The sequence below is a fragment of the Calliphora vicina genome, chromosome 5, assembly GCF_958450345.1.
Source record: "Calliphora vicina chromosome 5, idCalVici1.1, whole genome shotgun sequence".
Taxonomy (NCBI): Eukaryota; Metazoa; Arthropoda; class Insecta; order Diptera; family Calliphoridae; genus Calliphora; species Calliphora vicina.
In genome coordinates this window covers 50,970,009-50,983,183 of record NC_088784.1, presented here as the reverse complement: position 1 = coordinate 50,983,183, position 13,175 = coordinate 50,970,009, and the positions used below count along the sequence as shown (strand labels likewise).

The following is a 13,175-nucleotide window of genomic DNA, read 5'->3' as shown; positions in this document are numbered from 1 at the left end:
ATACTTTTGACATTAAAATCGACTGTAAATATAAAACTAGCTGAAGTTGTTTTTAACCAGAGATGTCCAAAGCTAAAACTGTAGTTATGTTCAGCGTTGCCACTCATAAAATATTTTTCCTACCAAATTTCTAATTAAAAACTACCAAAACCTACCAAATTTAAAATATTTTAGAAATGCTATATGGATTCGTTTCAAAATTAATAGTTAACTTAAAATTATATTATTGCTGCTCTAAAATAACCCAGAGGAAGAAAGTTATTTAATAACACTACAATCATAAATATGTTAAAATCGTTCAGTTTTCGAGATTTTATTTTCGAGACGATTTAACGATGTCCTTCCGTACGTTTGTCTGGCTGGCTGTCCATGTATTTCACATAGTCCCCATATAAATGTCTTCCAGAAATAAGACATTATCCGTCATAAATGCTTGATTTATATAGATATTAAATAACATTTTTAAAAATAAATTACACCTAAAAATTCAATTCATAATTGACCATAGCTCCCATATAAGGCCCTCTTCCGAAAATTACTTAAACGAGCATAAAAATCCTAAAAGTGTTGGTATCGCGAAAAAAAAATCAACACAAATAAGTTTCATATAGAAATAAATTACGCGTCCTAATTTCCATAATTGGATATTTAAAGTGTCAGATGAAACTGAAATATTGAAGCAGAGTTTAACACATATTATTAGAAAATTAAAGTTTTGAGAGCCCTTTGGCATTTTTTGAACTCAACACTACTAAATAAATACACATTTACCTGACTAAACTAAATATTTAAGAAAATGCTATCTTCATATTTTGCAAATATGTAGTTTTATTATTTTGGCATAATATAAGTAGTTTTTTCGTTATTATTTCAATTATTTTGTTCTTAAAAACACTTAAGTATTAAGAAATATCGTAGCCTACCAAAATACGACAAATATCGGAACAAACCAACCAAACTACCAAAAGTCAATTTGTTAACTTGAAACTACCAATTTTGGTCCAATTGGACCAAAGCGGCAACGCTGATTGTGTTGGTGAGCGAAAGAGAGATCCACTGAAAGAAAAGTTTAGTGAACTAAATAAAACAGACATCGGCAGAGAGTAAAATTGCCTTTGCATACTAACCAGCGTTGCCGCTTTGGTCCAATTGGACCAAAATTGGTAGTTTGAAGTTAACAAATTGACTTTTGGTAGTTTGGTTGGTTTGTTCCGATATTTGTCGTATTTTGGTAGGCTACGATATTTTCAGAATACATAAGTATTTTTAAGAACAAAATAATTGAAATAATAACGAAAAAACTACTTATGTTAAGCCAAAATAATAAAACTACATATTAGCAAAATATTAAGATAGTATTTTCTTAAATATTTAGTTTAGTCAGTTAAATGTGTATTTATTTAGTAGTGTTGAGTTCCAAAAATGCCACAGCGCTATCAAAATTTTTATTTTCTAATAATATGTGTTAAACTCTGCTTCAATATTTATGTTTCATCTGACACTTTAAATGTCCAATTATGGAAATTAAGACACGTAATTTATTTCTATATGAAACTTATTTGTGTTGAACTTTTTCGGGATATCAACACTTTTAGGAGTTTTATGCTCGTTTAAGTAATTTTCGGAAGAGGCCCTTATATGAAAGCTATGATCAATTATGAATTGATTTTTTAGGTGTAATTTATTTGTAAAAATGTTATTTAATATCTATATAAATCAAGCATTTATGACGGATAATGTCTTATTTCTGGAGGACATTTATATGGGGGCTATGTGAAATACATGGACAACCAGCCAGACAGACGTACGAAGGACATCGTTAAATCGACTCAAAAATAAAATCTCGAAAACTGAACGATTTTAACATATTTATGATTTTAGTGTTATTAAATAACTTTCTTCCTCTGGGTAATTTTATAGCAGCAATAATATAATTATATAGTTAACTATTAATTTTGAAACGAATCCATATATCATTTCTCAAATATTTTAAATTTGGTAGGTTTTGGTAGGCTTTGGTTATTTTTAATTAGAAATTTGGTAGGAAAAATATTTTATGAGTGGCAACGCTGATACTAACACCACTTTGCGTTTTTTGAGTAGCGCTCTCTGGCATTCAGTGCACTGATACAAAGGTTTGTAAGAATGATTTATTTTAATTTTTTTTGCCAATTACGTACGTGTGAAAGAAAATAAAACGAGAGAGCTCTTAAGGTGGCTCTTTCGATGTCTGAAATAAAAGATGGCAATATTTTTAAGGCTTTATGCATGGAACACATTGAAGACAGCAGGCTACCAACTGCAATCTATCAAAATTAGAATACACACGTTTATATGAAGACGATTCTTTTGACGACAGCACAGCTACACGACCACACTATTGCTTTTGCCGCTGTAGCCGAATTAAACTAATTTCTATTTCTGTCAACTACAAAGCAGAAATAGTGTTGCTAATATAATAAAAAATGTAAATCAAATGAGTGCTTAAAAAAATATATTTTTTTTACTTAATTAAGAGAAGTTTTTGATAACCATATTGATATAAATTAATAACAGGTACATAATTAATTATAACCATATATATATGTTTACTCAAAATAATTGTTTAAATCTTAATTACTTTGGAATTTTGTACGGTTATTTTTTATTGAAGTGGCACCACTGAATTATAAATCAGCTGTTCACTTTGTAGCTGTCGTCTTTAAAATAATTCAGTAGCTGACACACGACTACAACTCCAGTCAGCAGAATTTGTGTTCGTGTAGCCTGTTGTCTTGAATGTGTTTAATGCATTATTTGTTAATAATAATCAAGTCAACAATCTTAATCAAATTGTCGGCGACATATTATCATAGCTCATTAATGGAGACTTCGATGTTAATCATTTTCGACAAATTTGTAAATATTTAAAATATTTTTTTTCTTATTTTATTAAGTTGTTTTGATTAAAATCACTTCAAATCTGAACAAAAATTGTTCACAGAAGTAAATTGAGGTGAACAAATAGACAAAACTTCAATGATTTTTTAAAGTTCGAAATATATTAAAAAAATCCAAATATTTCTTACAGTGATCATTAGGGGGCGGATTTATATGCATATGCATGTTTTTTCTCGAACGTTCAAATATAATGTAGACTAATTATCTATCCGAATCGCAAATTTTGCTGCAAAATGGCATCGATTTGTTAGTGCATATTTTGTTATATTTTACTTATTTACTTATTACTTAGAATGCATATTTATTTGCATATTATCCAAGTTTTTAATAAAAATATATTTATAATACAAGCGAGTACTTCGAGTGAAAGTTTAGCAAATCCAAAATATATGTAAAATTTTCACTCAAAGGACTCGCTTGAATTATAAAAACAGCGCATAAAATGTATCGAAAGCATTCCTATTGGTTTTCATTGCACACAAAGTTACCTATCATTTAGGGTGACAACTAGTTACAGTGAGCCTCAAGGTGAGTAAACACTAGGGTATTCATTCGACTAATGATCGTTCGATTAATCGAATAATTTCTTAAGAATAATTATTCGAACAATTTAAAAATGGCCATTTTCGAATTACGAATAATTCGAAAAATTTTATGTAGAATAATCGAATAAAACGAATAAATGTTCATATATATTTAATTTTATTAAATTGCTGAAAATTTTTCATAATTTTAAATTTAAATAATTCGACAAATAACTAAAGACAAAAGGAACTTTCGATCACTGTATATGAGTGTTCCGATAGCTCCATCTATAAATATATAAATATTACTGCAAGAAGTTACAATTCTAAAAACAAATCTTTCAAAAATTTTAACATAGGACTTGAACCAATGAAAATAAAAGGTACGGAATAAAATATTTGTTATTTAGCTGGCGAAATATTAGAAGAATCGCAATTAATAATCAAAATATTAACTTAGATTAAAGTGGAGTTGAATGTGATGGAGAATGTGATTTTGAAACGGTCGTCGAAAGTGATATTGAGGATGACATTTATAATGATTACGTTGAAATATGTAGATGAAGGCCATGATCTTCAAATATATGTATATAAGTGATGTTATTAACCACGTACGTAAGTGTTGCAAAATATTTAATAAATCGAATGATAAACACAAATATTGCAAACTAACGTTTTGTTGCAAGAAAAGCTGGAGTTCGTCTTATACATGATTTTGAACATCGTTGAACATCTTTGTCTAACATGGTAATAAACTTTTTGAGTATTTGTAAATGCTGTAATCATGCACTGCCTGACTTCAAACTTTATTGTGTAATTCCCCAAGCCCACTTTATTAAGCAAAGATTCGGCAACGTTGATAGAGCTTGATGTATAATACAATTTGTTATAAATATTTTAGAAATAGTGAATAATTAATTTACTAAGGAATTAGTTACTCAATTTAAAACCCGAATTAATGAACGACATAAAAAAGTTATTAATACGTTTATATTGAATTCAGGATCATGTCCAACTAGCTCAATTTTTTAAAAGCATAGCTCCAAAACGCAAACTAAAGGGTTTGCTAGTCAATTGTTTTGTGGATTGTTCGGGACTTATGCCCAATTTTTGACTTGTTATTTAAATATGTATTTAGTTAATTTTTATTTAAATTTAAGTGGTATTTAAATACAGTTTGAGTCATAGAGAATTATACATAGAGACGAGACACTCCGATTTGTCAAACAAAAATACAACAAATAATATTTCTGATACAACAACAAAATACATTGACTAGCATGTATTTTGTTGTTGCAAGAGATAGGTTTTTGACAACAGACTTAGGTTTTTGACAATTTCGTCTCTATGTTACCCTATGGTTTGAGTTTTTCAGTGCTATATAATTTTTCTTATTTAAATAAGATAAAAGTATGGTAGCACTACAAAATATCAAAAATTTATTGATAGTTTTGCATAAAACAGCTGGTCAACCAAAACAAAAATTGATACATTTTGCCCAAAATGAAAAAAAGTTTATTAAACAATAAAATTATTTCTAGGAAAATGCGCAGAAGAAGCTCAAATTGTCCCACATCGGAATTGTAGTTTTTGCAAAACGCTGTAAAAAAAATACAGCGCTACAATAGAGTAACAAAAAACCAAACAACAAAGGTCAGCTGTTAAAAACATATGGTAGTTTATGAAACTTAAATAGAATTATAACAAAAACTATTTAACCGCTAAACCTAGTGAGAGAGCTTGCTCTTGTTCCCCCACTCTACCATCAACTAATACTAACAATCAGCGTTCCGCTTTGGTCCAATTGGACCAAAATTGGTAGTTTCAAGTTAACAAATTGACTTTTGGTAGTTTGGTTGGTTTGTTCCGATATTTGTCGTATTTTGGTAGGCTACGATATTTCTTAATACTTAAGTGTTTTTAAGAACAAAATAATTGAAATAATAACGAAAAAACTACTTATATTATGCCAAAATAATAAAACTACATATTTGCAAAATATGAAGATAGCATTTTCTTAAATATTTAGTTTAGTCAGGTAAATGTGTATTTATTTAGTAGTGTTGAGTTCAAAAAATGCCAAAGGGCTCTCAAAACTTTAATTTTCTAATAATATGTGTTAAACTCTGCTTCAATATTTCAGTTTCGTCTGACACTTTAAATATCCAATTATGGAAATTAGGACGCTTAATTTATTTCTATATGACACTTATTTGTGTTGAATTTTTTCGGGATACCAACAATTTTAGGATTTTTATGCTCGTTTAAGTAATTTTCGGAAGAGGGCCTTATATGGGAGCTATGGTCAATTATGAATTGAATTTTTAGGTGTAATTTATTTGCAAAAATGTTATTTAATATCTATATAAATCAAGCATTTATGACGTATAATATCTTATTTCTGGAGGACATTTATATGGGGCTATGTGAAATACATGGACAGCCAGCCAGACAGACGTGCGGAAGGACATCGTTAAATCGACTCGAAAATAAAATCTCGAAAACTGAACGATTTTAACATATTTATTATTGTAGTGTTATTAAATAACTTTCTTCCTCTGGGTAATTTTATAGCAGCAATAATATAATTTTAAGTTAACTATTAATTTTGAAACGAATCCATATAGCATTTCTAAAATATTTTAAATTTGGTAGGTTTTGGTAGTTTTTAATTAGAAATTTGGTAGGAAAAATATTTTATGAGTGGCAACGCTGCTAACAATATACAACCTTAAAGAAATAAACACAGATGGCGACATGGCTCTCTTAAAAAAATTCTCTTAAGCTCAGTGACGTCAACAGTGCCCTAAACTGATTGTAATATATGAAAATTGTATGTGATTTAGAATGGAAAAGTCAATAATTATGTTTAAAAGTTATTTATGTTTAATAAAATAAAATGTATTTTAGGTTTTATGTTATTAGACATATTTTACTTTATTAATTTGAAATATTTTTGCTATATTTTAGTTCACGATTTTTATTTTTTATTATTATCTTATATATAAATAGGCCACACGTTTTTTTGTGGTACACTTTTAAGTATGTTATTGTCCACCAATATTGATGAAACATATATGGTTTAAAAGCTTATTTTCTCTATTTCAGAACATCGTTTTTTAAAAAAATCTTTTCAGAAAACTGGTAAAAAGCGTTTAAAAGTGGTCGAATTTCGGCTACCGGGCGATCCTAGTTATAATTATTATTGCAATTTTTTACTGCACACCACATTTTAATATTTAATTAATTTTTTTATTTATTCTTCACTATTTGTTTTGAAATTTCATATAAGAAGTAAGTATTTTACATTCAAAACATAAGAAAAGGGGCACTGTTGACGTCACGAAAAAAGAGTAAAAGAGTACACTAAAATAACGGAATTGTCGATGGCGTAATCTTGTTTATTTCATTCATGATATATAACTAACATCACCAATCAATATTTGTGTAGAAAATAGCATAAAAGAAAACACAAATAAAATCACAGCTCAAGCAACAACAATGCCCATACCTAAAACAACAACAACTAACAAGCATACACAAGCTTTAAATAAACCACAAGAAATAAATTCTAGTGAGAACTCTAAAGTGTTTAACCCTCTGGGAAGCGTGGGTAGCAACAATGGTACATCAAAGGGTGCTATACCAAAAATTGTAGGCGAAAAGGTTAAATCAAAAACACCAGGTATGCTTAGATATTTAAGTATAAAAGAAATTTAAGCCCTCAAAAGGTGGAAAGTTCATTAAAGAAACAAAAGACCAACGACAATCCCTTGTTAAAAAATCGTTATGCGCTCTTAAGTGAAGATGGAAATCATTTAAATCACCTCCAATATTCCTCCGCGAACCCAGTTCGAATGAATTAGTGAGAACACTTATTGAACTTATTGGTAAAAATAATTTCCATATTGTTCCCATACGAAGAGGTGTGCAAGAAACAAAAATCGTTATATACACTGAGGACGATTACAGAAAAGTCTCTCAATACCTAAATAATAACAAGAACAATTTTTACACCTATCAGCTGAAAAGCTGTAAAAGCTTGATAGTGGTAATTAAGGGTATAGAGTCCAGTGTAGAGCCAAACGAAATCAAGGAGGCCTTGGGTGAATTAGGCTATAGTATACGAATTGTGGTCAATATCTTCAATAGAGATAAAATTCCCCAACCACTATTTAGAGTTGAGTTGGAACCTGATGACAGAATATTAAAAGGTAATGTTAAATCGCAGGGTAACAGTTGAGGAACCTATCAAACGTAATAATCCTGTACAATGCGGAAATTGTCAGGAATTTGGACACACGAAGAACTACTGCACTTTACGAACTGTATGTGTTGCATGCGGAGACCTGCATTCTTCAACAGAATGTGATATTATAAAGAAAGGTCTCATTAGAAAATGCGGAAACTGTGGCGGCGATCATTCTGCTAACTATCGCGGGTGCCCAGTTTACAAAGTATTGTTGAAAAGATTAAGAGATCGAAAAAAAGGGGTTAAGAGGCGAAATAGTTGAACCAGTAAATCTGAACTGCAGTTCCTATCCGCCAATTTCTGGAGTTCCCATTCCAAATAAAAATAATAAAGAGGTTCCAGTTCAGTCTGGAACCGTCTCATATGCAAGTATTTTAAAATTTGATATTAAACAACCTAGTTTCCCCCAAAATTCGGGAAGGTTAGAAAATTTATTAAATACTCTTGCAAGTAACATAACCTCACTTAACCAAAACATGTCTATTTTCATGACATCCATGCAAAATACCATACTAGAGCTTTTGAGAGCCCAGAACCAAATGATACAAATACTAGGGTATTCAATCGATTAACCGTTAATCGGTTAACCAATTAATTTTGGACGGTTAACTATTCGAATAATTTGAAATTGCCGATTTTCAAATAACAAATAAACCGATTAATTTGTGTCAATTAATCGATTAACCGAAATTCCTTTTTTTTGCACTTTAAATTTTTTTTTGTATTTAATTTTCCATTTCAATTACAAATTTCAAATTAAAATTAGATATTTTTTGAACATCCAATAAACATGTTTAGTGAGTATGACATATTTAATTTACATGTATTTGAAAATTTGTTTGTATTTACATGTATAGACGAAACTTTTTTTTTGAAATGAGTCTTTTATCATAACTGAACGAAACTATTAAATTAATCAATATCTAAAACAATCCAAAAAGGAATATTCTTGATTTCTCCAAAATATACAATCAGCGAGAGAGTTTTTCCTAAGAAAAGTTTTATTAAATCTAAAGAAAAAAATCGTTTAAATTATATTCTTTTTATAAACGATTATTTCAGAATATCTCACTAAAACTATAAAAAACTCACACATCGCTCCTTTGTTGCAACAACGTCATAATTGAAAAAAAGTCGTTTCGAGAAAAACATCTTTGAATATTTTATGACATTTTACTATTTCTTAAATAAATTTTCAACAAGTCATGCGATTTCAGAAATTTAAATAGGAGATTTTAATATCTTTCAAACTTGTATTTAACCCAAATTTTTACTTATCAAATATACGAGAAAACATGAATTTTTACAATGTTTACAACAACAAAACACTCTCACACAAAAAATAATTTATTTTTTTGAAAACTGATAAAACTATATGAATGATTATAGAACAGCGCATATTTTGTATTACTCAGTTCAAGTAACATAACCAGCACAAAGCTGAGGTGTCACACTTTATCAACGAAAACAATATAGATGTATTGTTAATCTCGGAGACTCATTTAACAAATAAATATAATTTTCATATTCCAGGTATTATATTTCATCCCACGAATCAACCTGATGGTAAGGCACACGGTGGTACTGGTATTTTAATTAGAAATAGGATAAAACATTATACCCTAGAAACATTTTCCAAAAACTATTTGCAAGCAACATCCATTTGCTTAGAATGTGGAGTTGGAGATTTGACTCTAAGCTCAATATATTGCCCCCACGATTTTCTGTGATTAAGGAACATTTTGAAGAATTTTTTAATACACTAGGAGATCGTTTCCTGGCTTGTGGTGACTACAACGCTAAGCATACATATTGGGGTTCCAGATTAATGAATCCCAAAGGCAGACAGCTGTACAGGACTCTAGTTGATCGTAAAAATTGCCTAGATTTTATATCACCTGGTCAGCCAACTTATTGGCCTTCTGATCCTAGAAAAATTCCTGATCTAATAGATTTTACGATATCAAAGAATTTAAATAGAAACACTATCACTGCAGAAATATCATATGAACTATCTTCTGACCATTCTCCCGTTATACTACACTATTAAGGCCAATATCAATCGTCTCATACAGAAGCGTCATTATTCAAGACTGATTGATTGAAATATAGAAAACACATCAGCAGCCATATCCACACTGAATGTAACATACAGTGTGAGGAAGTCCGATAAGAAAATCTGATGGTTCCTGGGCACGTAGTGCAAAGGATAAAGTAGTAGTTTTCGCTGAACACTTAAGTAATGTGTTCCAACCAAACCACCCATCAAATAATTTTGTATTGGGGGATTGACCTGTTCGGATAGGAACAGACTCCGAACTAATCAATGTTAGTATAGAAGATGTTCAGAGGATCATAAAGGACAATCTTAAACTAAGAAAGTCTCCAGGTTATGATTTAATTACACCTTCCATGATTGGAAACCTACTAGATGTGGCAATTATTATGATCACAGTATTATTCAATGCGATCTTGTCCTAGGAGTATTTCCGAATGATTGGAAAATCTCCCAAATTATAATGATACCCAAGCCAGGAAAGGATTTGACATTGGCATCATCCTACAGACCTATTAGCTTATTGCCTTGCTTGTCTAAACTATTTGAGAGAATAATCGAAGGGAAAATTTTAACATTCTTAAATATTCAAAACATTATCCCAGATCATCAATTCGGATTCCGTAAACATCACGGAACAATTGAGCAAGTTAACCGCCTAACTGGAGAGATACGAAAATCTTTCGAACTAAAAAAGTACTGTTCGGCAATATTTCTAGATGTTGTCCAGGCTTTTGACAAGGTTTGGCATAAAGGTCTAATACACAAGATTAAATGTCTACAGCCTTCTAGTACTCACAAAATACTAGAGTCTTACCTATCGGATCGCTTGTTTAGGATAAAATGCGGCGATTATGTGACAAGCGACTATGCGATCAATGCTGGTGTACCTCATGGAAGTGTTATAGGACCAAACCTGTACTTATTATACACCTCAGACTTGCCCGAGTCCGAAGAATTATCCATTTCCACCTTTGCAGATGACACTGCAATTCTTAGTTCACATGTGGACTTAAATGTAGCATCTAGAAACCTTGATAATTATCTCAGGCACGTGGAGACGTGGTTAAAAAATTGGAGAATACAAGTGAACGAAATTAAAAGCAAGCACGTAACGTTTTCACTTAGGAGAGGAAATTGTCCACCAGTGACACTAAACAGTGTGAACATCCCACAGTCTGACCACGTTGCATACCTTGGCATTCATTTAGATAGACGTCTTACTTGGCGTCGGCACATAGAAGCCAAGCGGCTCCACATAAAACTAAAAGCTTCTAATTTACACTGGCTAATCCACCACCAGACAATCTTAAAACCAATTTGGACATACGGAATCCAAGCAATACCAGTATAGATCTTATACAGAGGGCACAATCCAAAATTCTTAGAACCATGACGGGAGCTCCATGGTATATAAGAAACGAGAACATCCACAGAGACTTAGATGTACCCTTGGTCAAGGATGAATTCAGAAAAACTCGTGAAGCTTATTTATCAAAATTACATCATCATCCGAACCCGCTCGCAAGGCTACTTACAGTAACTCAAGACAGCTCAAGGCTGCGTAGAGCTGATTTACCACTCATCTAATTTTCCAAATATGATTCTCAATTGAGAGAACAATAATTGTTTAGTTTTAAGATTTAATTACATATTATAAGGCCTAGAAATTAAAAGCAGGAATAATATTATAATAAACGTATAAAAAAAATAGAATTTAAATGGCCAACGTTGGCCATTTAAGTATCATTTAAAAAAGCACTGAGAAACTCTTTTTCGTATTTAAATAGAACTTAAAAATAATTCATATTTAAATACGAAGTCAAAAAATTTACCTTAATCTGATCATAATATATCTGTTGAAAATTTAATAATGAACTTTGTTTTCGAATGTTCTTTAACATTATCAATACTTGAATTGTTAACTTTAACGTTATTTTTTGTTTTTCTTTAACAACAAAGTATTAAAAACCGACATCAAAACTTCATTCTTTACTTTTTTAAAAAAATTAAATTATTCGAATAATTCGATTAATTTTAAACGTGTGATCGAATTATTCGAACAAGTTAAAATCTCTTATTCGAATTATTCGTTTTATTCGAACAATAGAAAAATCGAATAATTCGAATACCCTAGTAAACACCAAAAAATATTTGATTTTTTTTAAGATAATGAAAATCCAAAAATCTATCCATCGATTAAAATTTAAAAGTTTCGGTTTGATGTTGGAATATAATGATTTTTATGATCTTAAAAAAATCTAAAAATTCACTGGCGTATAATCACTTCTGAGGCTGTGTGTACATACCTAGCTACGTGACTAGTTATTATAATACGTGCTTTTCCTAAGCAAAGGGTTAATAGACCCGTTTAAATAACAGAGACAAATGCACTAAACAATTAAAGTTTAAAGTGACTACACTATATATTATTTAGAGACACTTAAGTGACAATTGTCATTACGCTAGATTACATGGGATGTATAAAGTAACCAATTAACTTATATCTGCGTTACAAATAGCACATACGTGCCAAATGACCCAAAATATATAAATTGGAGTCAGCTAAGTGATCAGACATTAGTGACAATTACTTTCTATAAGGGATACATTGACTACTTGCTTAACTGCTGGGTTATTAAGATTGGATGCTACTCAACATTTTAATGATTTTAAAAGGCAAGTCGTAAGATAGATGTTCTGAATATTAATATATCCACCGTTTTCTCAAAAGAACAATTATAATTTTAAAACTTTAACTATTTAATTCCGGGTATAATTAAATTTTTTAGAAATTTTTTTGCGCGATCCATAGTTTATTATTTTATGTTTCTGCACAAAGTGCATATTTTTTAAATTTTTAGGTCATATTTGGATTTTTTTGAAGCATATTTTCCAATAATAAATGCATAAAAATCCTAGTGATCATGAACAAAAATTTAAAAAATAAAAAATAGTAATACATCCGCATAGCAGTTCATTCGTCGCTGTCTCAGTGACTACTAAATCAAAGAGAATAAGAATATGTGTGTGGTTAGCTTGCACAATTGTGCTATGAAATGGAAATCTGTTTTTATTAAAACTTTTTAACTCATTTAACAACAACATCAGCTGTTCTTCGCCAAGTAAAAAAGTTTGAGAAAATGATTTTGCAATTATTGAACAGTTATCAATCAAATTTGTACCAAAATATCATGAATATTATATTATATTAATCTTATCTTTTCCATTTCTCCACCACAAACAGCTTTTTACTAGTTTTCCCGGTTACTTTTATTGTTTGTCACTTTTGTTTTTTTTTAATTTTCTAAGTCAGCTGTTCAGCGAGCGGTACTACTTGTCCATATTTTTTTGTATATTGTATGAAAACATTTTCAACATTTGAGGTGATACTCAAATGTAC

At 30.2% G+C, this 13,175-nt stretch overlaps 1 protein-coding gene across 1 annotated transcript in view; it reads left to right on the top strand.

The window, feature by feature from the left end:
* The window catches only part of Elk (Eag-like K[+] channel), a 464,478-nt gene that overhangs the window by 247,775 nt on the left and 203,528 nt on the right, over positions 1-13,175 (top strand). The gene's annotated exons all lie outside the window — the stretch shown is intronic.